Source organism: Heloderma suspectum, chromosome 2 (assembly GCF_057233095.1).
Source record: "Heloderma suspectum isolate Gila_16-S chromosome 2, 16-S_ref, whole genome shotgun sequence".
Taxonomy (NCBI): Eukaryota; Metazoa; Chordata; class Lepidosauria; order Squamata; family Helodermatidae; genus Heloderma; species Heloderma suspectum.
In genome coordinates, this window is record NC_139459.1 from 268,584,425 (window position 1) to 268,607,974 (window position 23,550).

General features: G+C 44.7%; 1 protein-coding gene across 12 annotated transcripts in view; it reads left to right on the top strand.

Moving 5' to 3' along the window:
* Positions 1-7,064: 7,064 nt before the first annotated feature.
* Positions 7,065-23,550, top strand: part of G3BP1 (G3BP stress granule assembly factor 1) — a 33,293-nt gene continuing 16,807 nt past the window's right edge. For 2 of the 12 annotated variants that reach the window (XM_084839202.1, XM_084839206.1), the window contains exons 1-2: positions 7,065-7,158; positions 8,465-8,554. The gene's annotated coding sequence lies outside the window, so the exon portion shown is untranslated. Of the gene's footprint in view, positions 7,775-8,464; positions 8,555-15,247; positions 15,611-16,687; positions 16,750-23,550 lie in introns of those variants that run through there. The other 10 variants (XM_084839203.1, XM_084839210.1, XM_084839198.1 and 7 more) reach the window with 8 other exon arrangements.

A 23,550-nucleotide genomic window follows, 5' to 3' on the forward strand; every position in this document is an offset into this window, starting at 1 on the left:
TTTTTAAATTAAGGTGTTATCCTCACAGAATCGGGGCTTCTCTGTGATGTTTTTTTTTTTTCTAATTGAGGCATGATCTCAGAAGCTTCACAACTTTGAAGCTTGGAAGATCATGCCTCAATTAGAAAAAAAAACATAATGGAGAAGCCCCGATTCTGCAAGGATAACGCCTTAATTTTAAAAAACACACATCCAGAGCAGGGGATAGGAGGGGGTAAAACTTAATCTCATTTGAAGGGATACAACAACCCCCTGCTCAGTGCAGGAAGCCTGATTCCCAGGCGGTCTCCCATCCAAGCACTGACCAGGACTGACCCCACTTAGCTTCGGGGATCAGATAAGTGCCCACACATCCAGCCCTTTGCTTGTTGCTGAGGAAACTGGGGCTGCTGAGGAACCTATGCGATTGGTAGCTGGAAGAAGGCATGGGGCCATGGAGAGCTGTGATTGGACAGGAGGGAAATACAAACACCGCCGCATATGGACAGGCGGGGGAGGGGACTACAACTGGATATGGTAGCGAAGGCGGAAAATCAGAGCACATTAAGGGGAAACACCGGGATATCAGGGTATTGAAAGCGGGAGCACAGAAGTGGGAAATTCCGGTTCCAATTCGAGGTGGCTACTGTGTAGTGTGAAAGGTGGGCGGTAAAACCTCATTGGAAGTGAAAAAAGGTGGTAAGTGTAGATCCAGCCCTAGTCTCCCGCTTCAGCCACTATGAATCGCAAAGCAAGATCCAAGCTGCTCGTGTAGCTCGAAAGCCTTCTGCCCATTCCTTTCAGTGAGGAAGAATGAACCTACATCGGAGTGATTTCAGCCAGTAGGAATTACAGCAAGGGTGCAGAACCCTTTAAAGGTTGCGGGCCCAATTGCCTCTGTGGGGCAGATATCCAAACCACTGACACCATCATCCAACCCCTGATTTTTTCTTCTCCTCTGAGCTTGGAGAAGGAAAACTCCGAGCCTCTACCAGCATGGAGATTAGGACTTGATCTGTGCGGGGAGGACTTCCTGATGCTGACGGAGTTCCTGGCTTTGTGTGGCGCCCCTTGGACGCTGCGCTTGATGCAAAGCTACTCAACGAGTGCCGGGAAGAGCGGCCACGCTTTCTGACCCTCTTCCTGGCTTTGTGCAAGGCCTGGCACCCCCATGGATGCTCTGCAAAGCTACTCCAATGGCACCAGGAAGAGCCCAAGGATGGCAGGGTTCTCTGTGGCCTGCATCCTCCTGTTATTTCCTTGCGGGGGGGATTTCTCTACGGGGTGGAGCTTGAGGCTAGGCCCTGCCCTGCCCCTAGAGGAACCCAAGGAGGCCCTGTGGGCCAGATTGGGGAGCCCAGTGGCTGGATTAGCCCATGTACCAGAGGTTTTGCACCCCTGCATTATAGCATAAAATTTACCAGCAGCAAATACCATATCAGTTAAATGCCTGGGAAAATAGATGAGTTTTCATCTTGATTCAGACCCATTGTGATAAAATTGAACTTCTTGATAAGTTGTAAGTCAGTGGTTTCACCCTGGATTCTCCCTTCGAAGTTCTTTTGACAGTGTCCTGGGAAGCTGGAATGATGTCCCACTGGTTTTGGAACTTTCTGATGTCAGATTTCTGGCCGTATATTATTTTGCATAGATGCTGGCCTGTTTGTCTTCTGTAGAATACAGAAGGGTATTACTGGCATGGAGAAGGAAATGGCAACCCACTCCAGTATTCTTGCCAAGAAAACCCCATGGAACGTATCACAAGGCTAAAAGAGATGACGCCGGAAGATGAGCCCCTCAGGTCGGAAGGTGTCCAATATACTACTGGGGAAGAGCAGAGGGTATTTCCAAGTAGCGCCAGAAAGAGTGAAGCGGCTGGGCCAAAGCCGAAAGGACACTCAGCTGTGGATGTGTCTGGTGGTGAAAAGAATATTCGATGCTGTAAAACAACAATATTGTTTAGGAACCTGGAATGTCAGATCAATGAATCAAGGTAAGCTGGAGGTGGTCAAACATGAGATGGCAAGATTGAACATCGACATCTTGGGAATTAGTGAACTACAATGGACAGGCATGGGCGAATTTAATTCAGGTGACCATTATATCTACTACTGTGGGCAAGAATCCCTCAGAAGAAATGGAGTAGCACTCATAGTCAACAAAAGGGTGGGAAAAGCAGTACTGGGGTACAATCTCAAAAACAACAGAATGATCTCAGTACGAATCCAAGGCAACCCATTCAACATCACAGTAATTCAAATCTATGCCTCAACCACTGATGCTGAAGAAGCTGAGGTTGATCGGTTCTATGAAGACCTACAACACCTTCTAGAACTAACACCAAAAAAAGGGGATTGGAATGCTAAAGTAAGAAGTCAAGAAATAAGCAGAATAACAGGCAAGCATGGCCTTGGTGTACAAAATGAAGCAGGACAAAGGCTAATAGAGTTTTGCCAAGAGAACACGCTGATCATAGCAAACACTCTTTTCCAACAGCACAAGAGACGACTCTACACATGGACATCACCAGATGGTCAATATCGAAATTAGATTATGTACTTTGCAGCCAAAGATGGAGAAGCTCTATACAGTCAGTAAAAACAAGACCTGGAGCTGACTGTGGCTCAGATCATGAGCATCTTGTTGCAAAATTTCGGCTTAAATTGAAGAATGTAGGGAAAACCACTAAACCATTCAGGTATGACCTCAATCATATCCCTGATGAATATACAGTGGAGGTGAGGAATAGATTTCAGGGATTAGACCTGATAGACAGAGTGCCTGAGGAACTATGGACGGAGGCCCGTAACATTGTTCAGGAGGCAGCAACTCAATCCATCCCAAAGAAAATGAAATGCAAGAAAGCCAAGTGGCTGTCTGAGGAGGCTTTACAAGTAGCTGAGGAAAGAAGGGAAGCGAAAAGCAAGGGAGAAAGGGGAAGATATATCCAACTGAATGCAGAGTTCCAGAGAATAGCAAGGAGAGACAAGAAGGCCTTCTTAAATGAACAATGCAAAGAAATCAAGGAAAACAACAGAATGGGAAAGACTAGAGATCTCTTCAAGAAAATTGGAGATCTCAAGGGAACGTTTTGTGCAAAGACGGGTATGATAAAGGACAAAGAAGGCAGGGACCTAACAGAAGCAGATGAGATTAAGAAGAGGTGGAAAGAATACACAGAGGAACTATACAGGAAAGATCTGAATGTCCCTGATAGCCATGATAGTGTGGTCACTGAACTTGAGCCGGACATCATAGAGAGTGAAGTCAAGTGGGCCTTTGGAAACATTACTAACAACAAAGCTAGCGGAGATGACAGTATTCCAGCTGAGCTATTTAAGATGCTAAAAGATGATGCTGTTAAAGTGCTGCACTCAATATGCCAACAAATCTGGAACACTCAACAGTGGCCACAAGACTGGAAAAGGTCAGTTTACATTCCAATTCCAAAGAAGGGCAATGCCAAAGGGTGTTCAAACTACTGTACAATTGTGCTCATTTCACATGCCAGCAAGGTGATGCTCAAAATCCTACAAGCTAGGCTTCAGCAGTATGTGAACCGAGAACTACCGGAAGTATATGCTGGGTTTCGAAGAGGCAGAGGAACTAGAGATCAAATCGCCAACATTCGCTGGATCATGGAGAAAGCAAGAGAATTCCAGAAAAATGTCTATTTCTGCTTCATTGACTACGCTAAAGCCTTTGATTGTGTGGATCACAACAAGCTGTGGCAAATTCTGAAAGAGATGGGGGTACCAGACCACCTTACCTGTCTCCTGAGAAACCTGTATGAGGGTCAAGAAGCAACAGTAAGAACCAGACATGGAACAACCGAGTGGTTCAAAATTGGGAAAGGAGTACGACAAGGCTGCATATTGTCGCCCTGCTTATTTAACTTATATGCAGAGTACATCATGAGAAACGCCGGGTTGGATGAATCACAGGTCGGAATTAAGATTGCTGGGAGAATTATCAACAACCTCCGATATGCAGACGATACCACCCTAATGGGAGAAAGCGAAGAGGATCTGAAGAGCCTCTTGTTGAGGGTGAAAATGGAGAGTGCAAAAGCTGGTTTGAAACTCAACATTAAAAAAACTAAGACCATGGCATCTGGCCCCATCACTTCCTGGCATATAGAAGGGGAAGAAATGGAAGCAGTGACAGATTTTATTTTCTTGGGCTCCAAGATCACCGCAGACGGTGACTGTAGCCATGAAATTAAAAGACGCTTGCTCCTGGGGAGGAAAGCTATGGCAAACCTAGACAGCATAGTAAGAAGCAGAGACATCACCTTGCCCACAAAGGTTCATATAATCAAAGCTATGGTTTTTCCAGTAGCAACGTATGGCTGTGAGAGCTGGACTATAAGGAAGGCTGAGCGCCGAAGAATTGATGCTTTCCAACTGTGGTGCTGGAGAAGACTCTTACGAGTCCCCTGGACTGCAAGGAGGTCAAATCAGTCAATCCTAAAGGAAATCAACCCTGAGTGCTCATTGGAAGGACAGATACTGAAGGTGAAGCTCAGATATTTTGGCCACCAAATGTGAAAAGTCCCTGGAAAAGACCCTGATGCTGGGAAAGATTGAAGGCAAAAGGAGAAGGGGACAGCAGAGGGTGAGATAGCTAGATAACATCACCGATGCAATGAATACTAACTTGAGCACACTCTGGGAGAGAGCGCAGGACAGGAGGGCCTGGCGTGCTATGGTCCATGGGGTCACGAACAGTCGGACACGACTTAATGACTGAACCATTACTGGCATATTGGGTGGCCACTATGAACTGTAGATAAAGGGGAAATGCATCACCAAGTAGAGGACAAAAGAGGAGAGCAATTTGCATAAATGAGGCATATGCTAATTTATCTGTATACATGCAAATTTAGAAATTATTATACTTTAAATAAAAATGAAGTCCATCTCACCTTAGTGTGGGAGACTGTGACTGGGTGATCTGTGTTCCTGCCCCTTCAGTCTGCTCTCCAGCTGTTGATGGGCAACAATTCCTATGGTTCTTTGCCTTTAAACCAATGTTGGGCAGGCAGCCTTTCAAATACAGGATGTTTCTCAGGTGGCTTTTCCAATAGAAGACTGTCCTCTGTAAAAGAGGACACATGGCCACCCTACACAGCTGATACTATATATCAGTTAGAAAATGAGCAGGTGAGTGAATCCACCACATTGTGGCTGACATTATGAGGTTGAGTAATAGCATTGCCTGAGTAGATATGGGGACACAGCTGCTATCTAGGTTTGTTTCTGTGTTCCTGTTATGTTGTTGGGGGAGTAGCTGTAGACAATGGATCTAATTGTGAGTTCTGGGTGGAACAAGACAGTTTAGTTCTGTTTTATTACCTTCAATCTCCAGTGGCTATAACATGAAGGATCCTGCAAAAGATGAAGCTCCTGGTGCGACATGAATCTTCAACAGGACAATGTAGGATGAGTTCTGTGTTTTGTCATATAACAAGTATATAGCTGCTATGGGATGTGTATGAACAGATATGCAGGTATTATACTACCTTAAATGGAGACAGAGAGAGAGAACAATAATCTGTGTAGCCAAATCCTGTGATGCTTTCTAATCTTTCCTGATAACGTTGTTGGAAGAATCATGCCATTATTCCATAATAACCTCAATGCTCTTTTTTCTTTTTCTTTTTTAAAGTAAAGCCAGAATTCTGAAAGTCCCTTTAAGCATATGTCAATGACACCTATTTAAAATCGAAGCCAATGCCCTGATTCTGAAATAAAATCCAGGGGTTTGGAACATGTGGAATTGACCTTTCTTAACAACTCGTAGACCAGTTCTCAGATCTGCCAGGAGAGGAAGCTGTAGGAAGCTGGTGATTAACTGGTGTTGTAGGACATTTTTCTGCCTAAACATGAATAGGATTATGGCCCTAAATGTGTTAATCTTTATGGTCCCACAAGACTTTGTTGTTTTGGCAGGAACAGACTAACGTGGCTCTCTGGAAACTGTTGGAATGGAGGTGGAGGTAAAGCATTATGACCAGTGTAGAAGCCAACTGTGTGAATATTGAGGAAGGAAGCTGCTTGCTTTTAAGGTTTGTTTGTTTATTGGTTGATTGATTGCATTTATATCCCGCCTTTTTTCCTCTTGCAAGGAACCAAGGCGGCTTGCATTATCCTCCACCCTCTCCATTTTAGCCTCACAACAACAACCCTGTGAGGTGGGTTGGGCTGAGAGTCTGCGACTGGCCCAAAGTCACCCAGTGAGCTTCCATGGCTGAGTGGGGACTAGAATCCGCAGCTCCCGGCTCGCTCCCAGTCCAGCACCCTCCCCACTACACCACACTGGTTTCTGACCTCAAGCAATTATTTGGAAGTGTGTTTCTGTTGTGGGAGCACGGGGTTACTAGTTTTAAGGGCTGGGTTTGGTGACAGTTGGTGACTTCGCGCAAATGCCCATTTCACACGATGGGGCACCATTCAGGGCATCAAGAGACCAGGGCAAACGCGTCGGAGGAGGTGCGGGGACGTGGTGCAACAAGCACTCGCTTTTTGCGGGGTGCTGCTGGTTTAGTAGGAACTGAATTGATTTTTTTGCAGGGTAAGGTGTTTCCCAGAAGTCCAAGTCCCAGCCCTGTCAATCATAGGATAACGTTCTTCGTAATTGGACTCTGCGCCCGGTGCTGATCTGGAACCCCGCCCTTCCTAACACGGGGTTTCCAGGCCTTCATTTCTAGGGTTTCCACTGTGCAGAGCACCTATCCTTGGCGGGCAGCGTAGCCACGCCTCCACGGAACCTATCGCCTAATAATGAAGAGAGCGTCGCTTCATTGGTCTCCACCTCAGTCGACGACTACTGTCCTTGCCCTAATAAGCCTTCCCTCAATCTCTACTGGCTAGTGCGGATGTCAGTCCTCTAAACCGGCTTTATTCCCCCCGTAAGGCGATTGGCTGGCCTCGTTGCCTTTCTGAACGTCACCGCCCTCTCTCCCTTCCTTTGGCCTATCGGTCTCCGAGCTGGAGACTCGGCCGACTTCTGACTGGTTGTGTGCGTGCAACGGGGTTAGGCTGCGCGCCGGGTATATTTAGCCGGTGGCTGAGCACGCTGTTGCGTGAGGTGCTTCCCGTCGTGTTCGGCCCGTCTGCCTCGCACGGAGTGAGACCTCCTCCTCCTCCTCTCGTCCAGCTCCGCCTCGCCCCGCAGGTTGGTGTGGGAGGGGAAGCCGGGTCACGTCCTTGACGGGGCTCCTGCCGCCGCTGGCGTCTCGGCCGCCGCTGTCGCCATAGACACGCGGGGTCCGTGCGGCGGTGGGGGCGGCGCTCCTCCCCCTTCCCCGCTCGCGGGCCAGGCTCGACTTCCACCCGCGGCCTTCTCTCGGCCCCTGAGCGGGGCGCGAATGCCGCCGGGGGCGGGTCCGCGCCTGCTTGGCGGCGTTGCGGGCTGCGTCGGGCCGGCGGAGCCACGGGGTTCCGTTGGGCGAGAGGGCGTGACACCCGGGGTTTGTGGCGAAGCGGCACGGGCTGCCTGGCCTGGCGATAGCTGGCTTGGCGCGGGCGAGAGAAGGCGAGGGGCAGCGGGGCGTGGGGCCTGCCGCGAGCGGGGCTTTGCCGCCGCCTCGGGCCTTTGCCGCGGAAGCAGGTCTTGGCTGTGTGGAAGAGGAGACGTCCAGTAGCCGCCTGCGGGTTGGCGCGACGAGAAGCGGAGTGGCTGGGCGGCGGCGTTAGGGGGCTGCGAGGGCTGGGCTAATAATCCTGGGAGTGGGCTCCTCCGCTCGTCTGCGAAGGGCGTGAATGCCGGCTTAACGCGTATGCGTGCGGTGGTGAGGATTTCGTTAAGAATAATTGTGGGGATGGCTCCAAATCTGCCCGAGGGAAGCGGTTCTCGCCAGCGCCAAATCCCCCCCTCCCGCGGTTTCGTTGCGGCGCCGTGAGGAATAGCGCTCGCCTTGCGCGCTGTATAACCAACTAATCAGGTTCCTGATCACGCCTGTGAAGCGGCGCGGGCCTGCGGGGGGGGGGGGGGAGCCGAGGAGGAGGAGGAGTGGCGGGAGCAATAGGGGAAACGGGACGGTGTGAAGTCGCTGCCGCGCTTCTCTCGCGCCTCCTGATACAGCCACCCCGCCAGCTGTATAAAAGAGCGGAAATGCGCGATGGTGCTACAGGCTTCATCGGTTTAGGGGGCGGGGAAGCGCTGAAGGGAAAGGGGTGTGAGACGCCACTCCATCACCGTAACAGAAATAACCGCATACAGAGGACAATAGTGTTCTCCAATTCGGGAGAGTAGGAGACATTTGTAAAGAGGGCAGGGCCGCAAAGTGAGCTGGCTTTGCAGCTTCATTGTGCAAGCTTGTATAGAGCGAGCGAGAGAGAGCTGCAAGCTTTGCCCATTGCCTTAACACAGCTAAATCTTTAGTGCATAGGGAATATAACTAGGCCATAATGTAAAGACCTTCCTAGCATTTTCAAGGGGTATAGCAAGCAAATCTCTCCTCTCCTCTCCTCTCCTGAAGAATTAGGGTTTTAAACAGCCCCAAACCCTGGACTCCTACAAATGCAAAGCACGCATGCACAAAGGGATACAAGTGAGGACGCTTGTCAAGGTCAGTCTTAACGTTGACAGGACTTAGATTAAGTATAAATATAACTTCCTAGTAATTTCCAGCCCTTCGTCTCATAACTATGAGTTGTTTCTAGTTTAAGAATCCCCGCTAAAGCTATTGAAATGGCTAATGTGCTTGTTTATCTGTTAATGGAAAACAGTGGTGAAGGTTGTGTCCAATACATATACTGTGTCAGGTGGCAGCATCATAATCTACTGCAGAGTATTTGTAGCAAGTGGCCATGTTTCCAGTCTGTGCTATTTTTGTCTTCCTTTCTGCACACAGTGCTGGGGTTTAAGAAATGCAGACAGACCTACTAAGGTTTAGATAACATGCCCCTTTGCTGTGAATTGCTGTCTTGGGGTCACACGCAAGGCTGTGGTAAATCATTGAATAGTAATTCTGCTGCTAAGGTGTATTGCATAGTTTCTTGGAACAGTACCAGCTTGTGTTCCCTAAAATGGGGTGACATTCATTATGCTTAAGTTATACAAAATCATTTAGGCAATGTGTTAATTGGATCTTGATCTTTGTGCTGGTTTTACCTGCTAGTAACACAAATGTCATTTTAAAATTTGACTTGGCAGTGCATTGTCCAGACAAAATCTAATAAGTAATTAACTGGTAGTGTGGTATGTTATAATGCTGAAGTATTAACTTGTGAATGCTTGTGATAGAATTGTATTTCGACTTCATATGAAAGAGGGGTTGCTTGAATAATTGATTGGGTCTTTGTGTAAAAATATAGGGAATGAACAGCTGGATCAAACATGTTACCTATTTATTTGCTGCCCATACATTTTAGCATTTCTATTAGAGGACATGCTCTAAATACTAATGGATGTTGTACAAATAATTTTTTTAAGATGAGAGTTAAATCAATGCTTGTTTTTACAGAAAACTGGAATATTGTAGAATCTGGATTTATAGGAAATTAAAATAAGGGTACTTTATGAAAGCCCAGAAAAATTGGAGAAAGCCAAGAAAAATTGGAGAAGGATAGTCAGACATATTTCCTAATGCTGTACTTTGGCAAAATTAATTTAGCAGTACCTCATGGATTGCATAGCAAAAAACCTTCTGTTTTTGCCTTTTTGGCATCCCAGCCTCAAATTAAGAGCATAGGAATAACACAGGTATGAAGGGAATAAAAATACTTTTATGGGTCTGCTTGTGGTGGAGCAGTCCTCTGTAAATGTACCCGCTCTTGGTGTGCAGTTTGGGCAAAGTTGTGGTAGGTTCTTAGAGATGGAAAAAGGAAAGGCTCCTCCTGTGCAAGCATTGGGTCATTACTGACCCCTAGAGGGATGCCGCTTACACTGGCGTTTTCCTGGCAGACTGTAGCGGGGTGGTTTGCCATTGCCTTCCCCAGTCGTGACTATCTTTCCCCCAGTAAGCGGAGTACTCATTTTACTGACCTCGGAAGGATGGAAGGCTGAGTCGACCTGAGCCGGCTACCTGAGACCCAGCTTCCACTGGGGAGATGGGTGATGTTCTAAACTGGCCTTTCAGTCTTTGGTCTAAAACTCTCATCCCCAACCAGTGTGGTCTGTGGCCAGGGTTGATGAGAATTGTAGTCCAACAACATCTGGGGACCAGAATTTGGGGAAGGCTGTTGTAAACTGACTTTTTTTTTTTTTTTTTAAGATTGGGGAAAATGTAGGGTTACAGTGGCTAATAACCCTTCCATGGATAACTAGAGAAAATTAACACTGTCTAAATAGCAATCTGTTTGGAATTTATACCCGTGTTCACATTAGTGGAGGACACATGCTAGGTAATTCTAAATGTTGGATGCTGAACATACTAAATAATACTTTGAGCTGCAGTTTTCTCCCTTTTCCTGTCAAGGTGTGTGGTAATTGAAGAAAATGCATGGGCAGAGCAATTGCATGGGGGAGAGTCCATGGCAATGGAACCACCACTTTCTAAGCCCTGCTGGGCTCATTCATGCCTGTTGAGGAGGAAGAGGGTGGTGGCTTTTCATCTCTCCCCTCTTTGCCCTTTTTCTTCTTCACACCCTCATTGGTTCCTATGGGAGGGAAAACAACTATCACCTCCAGTGGGCCTATCTCTTTGCCATTGGAGCGGTTGTCCATAGTATCCTATGGCTTCTGGGACACCCTGCCAGGAACCGTAGGATTGTATCCGAAGACATTAAGGGTGCAATCCTATGCATGTTTTAGACAGGAAAAAAGTCTTACAACTCACAGCATTCTTCCAGCCAGCCTTGCTGTTTTGTGCATGGTGGGAATTGTAGGACTTTTTTCTGTCTAAATATGCATAGGATTGCTCCTTAAGGGTACATTCCTACATTTGTTTAGACAAAAAAAAGCATTGCTCGCAACAGACTGCAGGGAGTTGTTTAGACAGAAAAAGTGTCCTACATGTATAGGATTGGACCCTAAGTTATAGTTGGAAAGAGTTTTTGTAGTATTGGTTCTAATTCTAGAGTTTCTGAAACTGACATGTAAGTGCCTATATTTTTTAAAATGAGCATTAAAGATTATTAATACACTTTAAGCCATTGAGGTGAAGTAGAAGGTATGAGACTTCTTCAAGAGAAAGGAAAAATAGAATAGATTTTATCAAATTGCATTACATATAGCAGCTTTTATACATACAGCCATGTTGCATATCGGGTGAACGACACTTAAAAAATTTTCCCCCTGGTGAAGCAGGTGGTTTTCACGTGCTAGTTAATCGCATAGTTTTGGATTAAACTTAGTTTTGACACATTTCTGAAATCTTACTGTGTTAGAACATACCTTAGCCTTAACATCCCCCTTGCCCCTCAAAAGGATGTTTGTTTGTGTAGTACCACAGTTAAATACTGACTGGGCTGTTCAAAGACTTATCAGGGGCTATGCACTCAATATAGTAAGGTTTGGATGAAATCCAGAGGGTACTAGGAAGTATCAGTCGGACTATCATGTGCATATGAGTAGTGACTACTGGGGTTTAATGTTAGCTAAGGATTTTTGAGGAATAAATGTTTTCAGCATCTTTATATCAAATGTTAACTTTTATATATAATAGCTCTCTAATGTTAATTGCTCAAAGCACTTCACATTCATTATTTTAGTAATCTTTACAACCCTGTAAGTTATGCAAGTATGAACATTCTCATATTTACACATGCTCTAAGAAAGTGTCTTTATTAAAGCCTCCCAGGGTGCTCTTGGCTGAGGTGGATTCTTAAATTGGTGATTTCCCAGATGACACTGTATTCTCATAAATATTATGGTACCTGTAGTCTGTAGACACCGTCTACAGAGAGTTGTGCTGACCTTTAACATACAGCCATTTACAATAATGTCAGTCTAGTTCCTGTAACTGAATAAATTGCATTCTGGAGCACTCTGGCTGCAGTCCTATACGTGTGTACCTGAGAGTAAGTACCATTGAACACAGTGTGACTGATGTTTGATTAAACATGAATAGGATTGTGCTGTCAATCTCTTGGATAATGGTTTACACTGCTGTAGGCATAGTTAGCTTCTTTCTTTTGATCACATGTGACTTGTTTATGGCAACAATTTGCTGCAATGCTGGCACAGCTTTAGAACCAAACTTTGGTCCTAGCTATATAGATACTAAGTGTATTTGGTAGTCATCATTCAAAAAAGGTCCTAAATTTGCTCATACCTTGCCTTGAAGGCATGTTAGTAATAGTTGTGGATAGACAAGTAAGTCTTTATTGTACTGGCTCACTAATACTTATTCCCAGTTGAGAGGGATTGAAAAAGATGGATGCCAGTGGTGGTTGTAAATTTTGTTCTCTTCTGGATGTCCAGCCCAAAGTGCAAGTTCTCTCTCCCTTGAACTTCTTTCACATTGCTGAGAACTCTTGCACCTGTTTCTGGCATAGAAACAGACTCACAAGACCAACCCCACCTTGATCAGTCTTCTGGCACTTGTAGAGAACTTGAATGTCATAAATGTTTACACCATTCAGCAAGGTAAATGGGAAGAAATAAGACCATGCTGCTCCTACCTTTCTTCAAAGCCTAGTATGAAGGAAAGGTGAGGTCCAGTTCACACAAATGATCTTGGTCTAATAAACAACTAAACTGAGAGAACTTTGTGCTCACCAGCTCCATTTTACTTGTGTGCTGCAAGTAAAAATGTCGGGTAGTTAAAGAAACTGTCCTGTTACAGTGAAATGGGAAACTATAGCTTAATCTAGTTTCATACTTGGTTTGTAAACAAGGTTAAACTACAGTTTCCCAGTTCAGATGTAACGGAACAGCGTGTTGCAACAAGCCTCTGGAAGCTTTCAGTTGCAGCACGCAAGAGAAGGGAAGATGGAGCTGGCGGACACAAAGTTCCTCCTCAGTCTAATAAATGATAGCTTATTAGACTGAGGTTATCACACCTCAACTGTGTGTGCCTGGTTTTCCTTCACTTAGCTTCTTGGTATATCATGAGGACTTTTCAAGGAAGGATCAGCTTGAGTCAACGCAACAAAAAATGGTTGAACCCAAAGGTACATCAATTCATGCCAGTTGAGCATATGTATATGAGCCTCTTTCCTGTAGGTATTCTCTTGCCAGTTCCACATGCACTTGTTTTTGACAGCAGGGAAAACGCGGGTTTAGGTTGTATGACTTATAATGGAATTAATAAGGTGAGCTGGTTTGGTTGCTTAGTATGAAATTGGTAGATCTTCCACGATGACTGTACTAGGAGGGTGAAGTACCCTTTACTCTATCCCTGGGTTTTGTTTGCTTCTGTTTACCAAAATACATACACAGATGCCAAAATGAAGGAGCACTAAGCTGCAAAAAGCATTGTAACTACATATTTCTAATCCTTGTTCAGCTAGAATCCGTACCCTGCTATAACTGCTGTATTATTTTCTAACTGGTTCTTACTTAGTGGCATTTGTTAGTTAACTTTGTTTTTATGAAAGCCTTTTAATATGTTTAACATATTTTGGCCACTTTTCCATTAGATCAAGATGCTTAAAACTAATAAATACAAATAGTTTTTAAAAAGCTATGCAGTAAAGCAAATCACTGTTTCCAGTTTCTCACTCCCTCATAATGCCTGTTAATCAGTTCAAGAGCCTGCTAGAAAAAATGTCATACAGCTAAAGAAGGTCAAAATAGATCCCTGTGCAGGCCTGAGGATTTCCTATCAGCATTTATTTTGTTACATTTATATCCTGCATTTTCCTCCAAGGAGCTGGTATACATGATCCTCGATTTGGTCCCATCCAGATGTTTTTAACTACAACTCCATAATCCCTGACCATTGTCCATACTGGCTGGGAAATGTAGTCCCCAAAACTGGGAGGTAATCAGGTTGCCTATCCCTGACATTAGAGACCCACCTGGGATGTTCCAAGTAGCTCTTAGAAACTGTGCAGGGGACTGGTGTAGCAGCTTTTGGTATAGCAGACTAAGAGGTTCAAACTGATTGAGATATCAAGATGAAGATAATCTTACTAAAGCTCTGTTCTATTACCAGGCTGAAAGCCAGATTGAAAAGGGTTGAGGGGATGCCTGGAATTGATCTGCCAGTTGTGCCACCAGTATCCATATAAAGGCAAAGTGGGATACAGGCTTAAAACTGGATGGTCTTCAATACTCAAAGGTTGTTTAGGAATGGGGAGATGAGGACTTCTTTTAAAACAAAGAGGGGCTTGCTTTACTCACTATCCTAGCTAGTACACCATAGTTTGCTCTGGTTGGCCTTCAGTGGCCTTGATGGCTAATTAGAGTTCAAATTACATGCGCTGGCTTTCACAGTGGCAAATGTTGGGAGAGATACCCAAGTTTATCCCAGCACATTAAACAAGCAGTTGCTTCTGAGCCTTCCGCTACAGATGATGAATTATCACACCCTTTTACCAAAATATTGAGCAAAAGTGCTCAGCTGGATTTGGCTCAAGACTTGCATATCAGAGGGAGCAGAGAAGGCTGTGGAGTAAGCAGGGGTCTCTACTGCAATCCTTCTACTCAATTCACATTTCACTTCGGTTAGGTTGATTATCCTCAGTATTAAATTCTACACCTCAAGCTCAACATTAGTTGAACAGTGTGTATCAGTTCCTGCACCACCACCCCCTGGACAGGAGTAGGTAATCTGGTGCGTTGCAGATGTTTTGGGCTACAACTCCCATAAGCACCAACTAGCATGGCAGATGGTCAGGGATTATAGAATTGTCCAAAACATCTGGAGGGTACCAGCTTGCCTATCCTTATTCCAGAGTGTTCCAGTATTGGATTAATAAATATGAGGGAGTGGGCTATCATAAGCAGGAAAGCAATTATGAAGGAGGTAGTTGGTCTTAAATGAACCTTGATCAGATGATAGACTATTGCCCTGGTCAGACCATCAGTGCTGTTAAATACCAGAATCTTTCCCCTGTAGAAAAGCAAATCAACTCTGCATTCTTTTATTGAATTTGACTTTTATTCCATACTTCATCAAAGAAGCTCAAGAATAGTGTATATGGTTATTCCCCTTTTTTAGCTTGTATGGTAGGTTAGGTAAGCTGAGAGATAGTGACTAGCACAAGGTCATCCAGTAAGCTTTGTGGCGTAGCAGGGATTTGAAGCGGGGGGTGTCTAGTTCTCAGTAAAACTTCCTATCCACTACCACACACAGACTCTCTTAATGTAAAAATGCTCCTGGTCAAAAAGCTTTGGATTTGTGCAGTAAGCACCTACCATTAACCCACAGCAAGGTCAAGGGACCTGCAAGGAGGTCAAATCAGTCCATCCTAAAGGAAATCAACCCTGACTGCTCATTGGAAGGACAGATAATGAAGCTGAAGCTCCAATATTTTGGCCACCTAATGCAAAGAGAAAACTCCCTGGAAAAGACCCCGATGCTGGGAAAGACTGAAGGCAAAAGGAGAAGGGGACGGCAGAGGATGAGATGGCTAGATAGCATCACTGATGCAATGAATATGAACTTGAGCACGCTCCGGGAGAGAACGCAGGACAGGAAGGCCTGGCGTGCTATGGTCCATGGGGTCATGAAGAGTCGGACACGACTGAACAACAACAACAAGGTCAAGGGAAGGAAGTTTGGATATATAAGGTACAGTTCTTGGGACTGAGCTACAGACTTGGTGAGGATCAAACTTCCAAATGTCTCATCCCGTATTTAACACAAACATGTTCTTCCGTTGCTAAATTTCCCATTTTCTCATACCACCTCAGTTCAGTCCAGGCTCCAGCAATTCTGCTCTCCATAGCGAGTGTGATGCCACCCTCTTCTAATAGCAACCAGCTATTATCCCAACTTTGAAGCTGCAGAGGTGGGCAGAGGTTGTCCTGGTGCATGGTCATCCTAGCCCTCTTTCCAGTTCCAAGGTTGGGATAGAAACTGTGGGTTTGGCAGCTATGAGAGCCCTGGCCATGCAGGACCAAACTGAAAAAACAACTTGCCAGACTTTTCCAGTCTAGAAAGGTGGGATGAAGAGCATTGGATATCCTCAGAGCACATCCAGCAATGGTGCCCAGTCTGGCACACTTCTCATTGGCTCTTCCTTGGAAAGGGCTGGTGGGAGTGTGTATTAATCTCTGCTAATAGAAGGTGCTTGGAATCTCCTGCCAGAGCGCCCAACTTGGCATGCTTCTGTAGCCCTTCTGCCATTGGGAAAGGCCAGGAGGATTTTGGATGCTGCTACTGTGTGAAGTACCTTCAAGCAGCAACAGCTGAGCCAGCATGCTCCTGGGGGTGATGACTACAATTTTTGGCTTGTCTAGCAAGGCCAGCCAAAAATTGTAAACCTTTGCTTCAGCCATCTAGGACAGTGGTGGACAATTTGCGGTCTTCCAGATTCTTTGGCCTAATCCCATGATCCCTTCACCATTGGCTCTGCTGGCTAATTGTAGGCCAAGATGTCTAGTGGGTCCCACGTTGTCCGCCCCTTGATCTAGGATTACCAGCCATCGGTGGAATGTGTTCGGGTGAAATTCAGCCTCACCTCCACCCAGATATAGCTCAAATGTCAGCAACAGGCTAAAGGTTCAGCTCAGACATATAATTTGCTTTTGTATAAGTCGGGCCAAACATTTATATAATACTAGTTGAATTTTCTCTCTCTGTAATTGGCAATAATTACGAGAGACTTGATACTAATTATATCCACTTTATTCCTTTCTACTCTAGGTGGCCTTATGCAAGTGTAACACTTGAACAGCACTTCTTTATTAGGATTTCTGAATATCCAGGTGTGTGTATATGCCCTCAGTCTCTTTAGTTAAATGAGATTTAGAATGCAATCCAATGCATGTTTAGATAGGAAAAAAGTCCTACAATGTACAGCATGTCCCAGCCAGCATAGCATAGCTATGCTGGGAGTTGTAGGACTTATTTTTGTCTAAACATGTATAGGATTGCATCCTTAGTCTCTTTAGTTAAATGAGATTGAGTTGTGCTTTGTTGGTTTGAAACGATTTGAAACATTAATGACAAATGAACAAAGCATGTCAAAAATTAGAATCCTACTTTGCAGATGTTTATTTCTAAGATCCCAGGATTGTCTTTGGTTGGCAACCCTTGTATGACATGATATGCCAGTGAAATAAAATAGTCATGTTGTGCTCTTTCTTCTAACCCTACACCTTGAAGAATTTTACAGCAACAAACATGTGCAACAGATAACCTTTTGGCAAACTCCGCTGAAACCTAGTCTTGTGAGTGTCCAAGTGGTCACCTGCCACCATGCACTCAGCCAACCCAATGTTTGAGTTTCATCAAACGTATGTTGCAGGGTATCTGAGTGTGCAGTATATCATTCACAAGACCAGGATTTATAAAGATCTTCACCCCAATATGGCTACATGGAAGATGGTGGACTCTCCTCAGTTGTAGAGGATTTTAAGCAGAGGCTTGATGGCCACCTGTCAGGGGTTCTGCAGTAGTGGGTTTTCTGCATCGGCAAGGGATTGAATCAGATGACCTTTGAGATCCCTTCAGACACTATGATTCTATGAGCATTCAACTTGAAGTGGGGGAAAAAGGCTGCCTATTATTCCTTATAGTTGACTTCCTGTGCTCTTCTGTTAATGCTTATCTGCTGGATGTTATAAAGTAGGTTAAATAGCTTTTTTTCTGTATCTTAAACTATCCCTGAGGAAAGAGAAGACTCATCTTGAATTCCTTATTCCTATGGTCAATTAATTTTGGGTTGCAGGCCACTTTGAATGCTGTGCTAGGAAGTGGAGGGTTAGGTCTATTTCCACCTTCTGTCCTCCCCCACTGCCCATCTTCCTGTTGGCAAAGGTAACTTGGCACAGCACCCATCACATTCTTCTTGTCAGACAGCAGGTCCTGAACTTTATATTGGGAATTTATATACTGTCCTTTATCGGAAAACATCAAAGGACAGTATATGTTAAAAATGTCACTATGTACAATCTACATAAAACAAACATACTAGAACAGCAGACTGGGAGAACAAAATTACTTCTGTCTGATGCCTAAAGGATAGCACAGTAGGTGCCAGGTGAGCCTCTCTGGGGAGGGATTTCCATGGTGGGGTGCCAAAGCTAAAAACACACTCCGGTCACCACCCATCTCCACTCCACTGATGGGGAGAAGGGGATCTGAAGAAGAGCATTGGCACAGAGTGCTTAGGAAGTGGTGAAATGCATGAAGTTGGACTGCTCCCTGCGTCTTCATGCCATCTTACTCTGGAAGGGGCAGATGATCATCTGAGGGGCAGATGATACTTAGGGGCAGAATTTGGTCCCTGGGGTGCCAGTTGCTGAACACTGCCTTATATTCACTAGCTTCTTGCCTTGGTAGCTAGAATTGTAGGGTTGGAAGGAGCCTACAAGACCATCGAGTCCAACCCCCTGCTCAATGCAGGAAGCCTGATTCCCATCCGGTCTCTCATCCAAGTACTAACCAGGGCTGACCCTGCTTAGCTTATGAGATCAGGCACATCCAGCTGGCAAACAGATCTAGAATCTGTTTGAGATATAAAGCAGTATATAAATATTGCAAATAAAATGAATAGAGGAAGCATCTGCAAAGGCTGGCTACCTGCAGCTTCTATTATTTTCATATGTAATAATGTTTATTCTCCCCGGCCCCCCTCAACAGGATCTCCTCCAATGAGGAAAAGATACGGCAGAAATGAGTCTGTACCTGGTCATTAAGTTGCTATAAATTACAGAACGTTTGGGTTTTTGACAAGAATTGGTAGAACAAAGAATGATGAAACTTACTATTTCACCTTGCTTACAGAAATGATTAAAAACATAAGGCTACAATCCAGTATAACCAAAACAAAATGAAGGCAAGTCGCAACTAAAGACAACCAAAAAGCTCTAAAGAGCATCCTACTCATATTGTTAAATCACTAGCCTATACAAGTAATATATATATTTTATTACAATCAAGTGTAACTTACATGGAATAAAATCCAAATATATAATACCTGAAGGAAGGCTGGTAGAGAGTTTATCCCAGCGAGAGATCCAACAATTGATATACATGCATATGATATTGATACGTATCAATATACATATAACATGCATATGAACCTCTAGCTCCCTGGAGAGGTTCACCTGGTGCCTGTGTTCTCCTTCTGCCACCAGATGAACACCTTTTTATTCTCCCAGTATTTTAGCATTTTAGCTTCCTAATCTTTTAGCTCTGGTGTTTTAAATCTGTATGTTAAATCTGTGCATTGCTGCTAGGTTTTATTCTGGTTCTACTGTTATATTGTGGTTTTAAGCTTTTATATTTTATGCTGCATTCTCTGGTTTTAATTCTTGTGAACCGCCCAGAGAGCTTCGGCTATTGGGTGGTATAGAAATGAAATAAATAAATAATAAATAAATATTGGACTAAAGGCCCATAGAAAGCAATTTAGATTTTATCCCATATAACTTACAAATTATTGTAATAAAATGTATATATGACTTGTGCATAAATAGTCTAGTGGTTTAGCTGTATCAGTTGTGTGCTCTTTATTTAGCACTTTTTAGTTGTTTTGGAAGTATGACCACTTACGTGGTTATCAGTATTTTCCATTATCTTTAAAAGTAACAGAGAAATATTTTAAATTACATTCTTGTTAACCATGTGATCTATGAATTCACAGCTCAGCCTTCTTTAAGTAAGAAGATAAAGCTGAAAAAGAGAAGGGGTGTTGGGAGTGAGGTTGTGTGTCAAATGGAGGAGGAGCCAGATGTATTGGGTCAGTAGCTTTTACTTTAAAGCAATGTAATAGTCAACAGTGCACTCCAAAAAGGTTTCACATATGCCATTAAATGTATATTAGGGTGCAGTCCTATGGGTTGCGCCCTGGGTGCTCATAACCCCCTGAACTTGGAGGCTTACAAGTATCCTATGCAGAGAAGGAGGTGCCTTGTGTGCTCTGCATTTTAGCTAGATGGGCGATTTCATCCGTCTAGTGGAGGTTTCTGGGAAGGGGAGGGAAGGAAGATGGGGTGGTGATAGGAAAAGGCATAAGCTAGCTGCCCTGGCCTCTTCTCCTCCCCACCCCCAGGAATGCATCCTTTCCCGTCTCCTTGCTCCATTTACTGAGCACGGAGAGGAAGCTGGTGTGGTTTCTCCATGCTGGCTATGGGGAGGAGGAGGGGGTGGGGAATGTGGTTTCCTGGCTCTGAGCTTGGAGCCCTGTCTTGGAGCTCAGAGCCAGGAATCTGAAAAATTCTAAGTCTCCCAGGTACTGTTTAGGGGACATAAGATTGCTCCCTCCAGGTATTGTTTGATACAAACATTACAACCATGGGGTTGGACTCAGTGGTCTTATAGGCCCCTTCCAACCCTACTATTCTATTATGCCTGCCAATTCTAGGAGTTCCTCTACCCAATTATCGATAGCAAATAGAAGATTGAATTTCGAAGCCTGTAAAATCAGTTGCTTAGTAACTCAGGCTAGACATGGAATCTTAAGTCATATACAGTTTACCTAAGGCCCTCGGAGCTGGAATGTAGTCAAGTAGATGCCTTTGGTGTTTCTATTGGACTAACAGGTCTTATAGTTTTAATTCGTATTGGTGATTGTTAATAATGCATTGGATCCAGACTATCCATGGGTGGAGTTTTTCCCATAGGACCTCCCTGGAGGGAGGAGGGTTGGTTGGTTGAGGGACTCTCTGGAATAGCAAAGGAAGTGATGCTGGAGGCTATAAGGGAATTGGTGACTATCTGTTCTCTTCCTCCTCCCTTTCCTTCACAAACAGGGCAAGTCTGAATCCTTCTTATAAGTGTCCTTTTGGACATGATTGGCTTGAAATGCAGGTTAAAAATACCTTTGATATCCATCAAACAAAAGAAAACTAATGGTCTAGTGTGAGGTAATTGTATTGCTTGCTTTAGGTTTTTCCTGAAACCACAAATTACTTTAAAGCCCTGATGCTTGTGTGTTAGCGTCTGCAACTGGTTGAGGTATTGGAGTCATTTGGTTTGACCTCGTGGGAAGCAGACCAATGAATTTGCATTAACATCTTTTCCTGCACCAGCCTGAGTCCAAATCATGTAACACTTAGAATTAAGAGCTGATTTCCACTGCTGTGGGAGCATAGTACACAAATTCTGTTCCTTGTTAGGCAAACTGTATCCCAATCAGAAGCCCTACTGTCTATTAGCTGGCAATATAGTGGGATTGTTATTCTGGAGAAAACAAGTACTATTTCCAAAACAGTCAATTTTGGTGTTTCAGAGATGGCACATGCCACTGGCCTAAACAGAGATTTAACAGGTCAATCCTCTTTCTGTCTACTGAAAAGTTCCATAGAGTTCAGTGGGGCTTAGTTGTGGGTAGGTGGGTATAGGATTGCAACCTAAGATTGCAATCCTAAGCACACTTACCTGGGAGTAAGTTGAATGGTAGTTACCCCATTGAACACAATGAGACTTAATTCTGAGCAAACATGCATAGGATTACACTGTAAAAAATGTTTTTGTTTCTAACGTACTGGAAGAAAAGCAGGAGTACCTCGTTTGCTGGCAGTGCTTTACTGCAGGGGTCCCCAACCCCCGGTCCATGGACCGGTACTGGTCCGTGGCCTGTTGGGGACTGGGCCGCAGTAGGGGTGTGGGAACCCCCCCTTACCTTGGGTCCGCGGGGGGGAGGCGATCCGTCCCTCCCCCCCCCCCGCCCTGGAATCCTTGCTGGCCCTGGCCCACTCCGCGGCGAGTCCGCAGAGCTGCCGGCTGGCTCCGGCCCTGTTCTTTGCAGTAGCCTATTACTGCAAAGAACAGGGATGTAAATGGCGTCCGCTATGCGGACGCCATTTGCGTCCCAGCGGCTGGACGTCCATCCCTGGCCGGAGCCTGTTCTTTGCAGTAATAGCCTATTACTGCAAAGAACAGGGACGTAAATGGCGTCCACTGTGCGGACGCCATTTGCATCCCAGCGGCCGGAAGTCCTCCCCCGGCCGCAGCTGGCCGGCAGCTCCGTGGACTCGCTGCGGAGCAGAGCCATCCAGGGCTGGCGAGGATTCCGGGGGCGGGGGAGGGACCCAAGTTAAGGGGGGTTCCCACATCCCTCCTGCAGCCTGGTCCCACCCACCCCACCGGTCCGTGGAAAAATTGTCTTTCACGGACCGGTCCCTGGTCTCAAAAAGGTTGGGGACCGCTGCTTTACTGCATTCTACATAAGACAGACAGGCCAATCTCTATGCAAAAAAATTAATGGATCATGTTAAAAAACCAGTACGGGAACATTTCAGCCTCCCAGGACACTCTGTCAATGGCCTTAAGGTGGCCATTCTTGAACAAATGAATTTCAAAGACACATATTAAGGCAAAATTGCTGAAGTATAGTTCATCAAGAGATCCAACTCTTATTTCCTGTGGTTTGAATAACAGCAAAGTTTTTAAATCAAATGTTAATCTGCTTACTGATGATGTCCATGTTATCACCCAACAACATTTTGAAATTTCATCTGACCACATGGTGTATGTATATCCCCTCCCCAGCATGTGAATATAAACCTTCGAATATATTTATAGTACTTGTATGCCACTTGATATAATCAAATCTCTTAAGTGGTTTGTATACTAAAATATTAAAATCACTATTAAAATACTCAAACAATTATAGGTCCAACAAAAATAAAAAACAAAACAAAAAAGGAAGAAAAAAAATCACATGGAGCAGCAGCATCAATTATAAGCCAGGGAAAGCTTGCGTAAACAGGTACATTTTAAGGAAGTATTTAAAACTGCGCATTTTCTGCCTCCTGAACCACGCAGGGGAGGGAGTTCCAGAGTGTGACTGCTGCTGTTGAGAAGACACACTTTCTGAATGTCACATGGTGACATTATGTTGGTTGTGAAATGACCAGCAAGGCCTCCTCTGTGAATCTTAACAGTTGGTTAGGTGTATATAGGGAAAAGTGGTCTGCTAGGTACCCTGGGCCTGAGTTGTTTAGGGCCTTTTATGTTAACAACAGAACTTTAAACATGACTTGGTAGCTAATAGGCAGCCAGTGCAGTTCTTTTAATGCAGGTGTAATGTGTATATGGCTATGTACCATATTTGAGGTTAAGCCTTCATGCATCTGATGAAGTGGAATGTGTCCATGAAAGCTTATGGCAGAATACATTTTGCAACAGTCTTAACCTAGCTGGTCCTCTGGAATAAGTTCTGCTCAGCAACTCTGACATCAGGCAAGGTAAACAGGACTTAGTGATACCATAAATAACCTTTTAAATTCGTCAAGATGATTTTTGTGTTGCTTGTCATTAATTTTCTACTGCTGTGCTTGAGAATTTGGGCTCTCGTCCTTGGAGAAATACTTTTGACAGCTCTACTTGGAATAAAGTCTGCCTTCCGCCTTCCCTACTTTTGAGAGATTTAGGGTGCAATCCTGTGCTGGCTGGTGAATGCTTGGAGTTGTAGGACTTGTTTCTGTCCAAGCATGCATAGGATTGCACTCTCAGGGTAATTTAATAACGTATGCAGTAAACTGACAACTGTGTGTGTGGGTTGGGGGCGAGGAGAGGGGAGTCGATTACAGTTTATCTAAACTTGCCATGGGAAG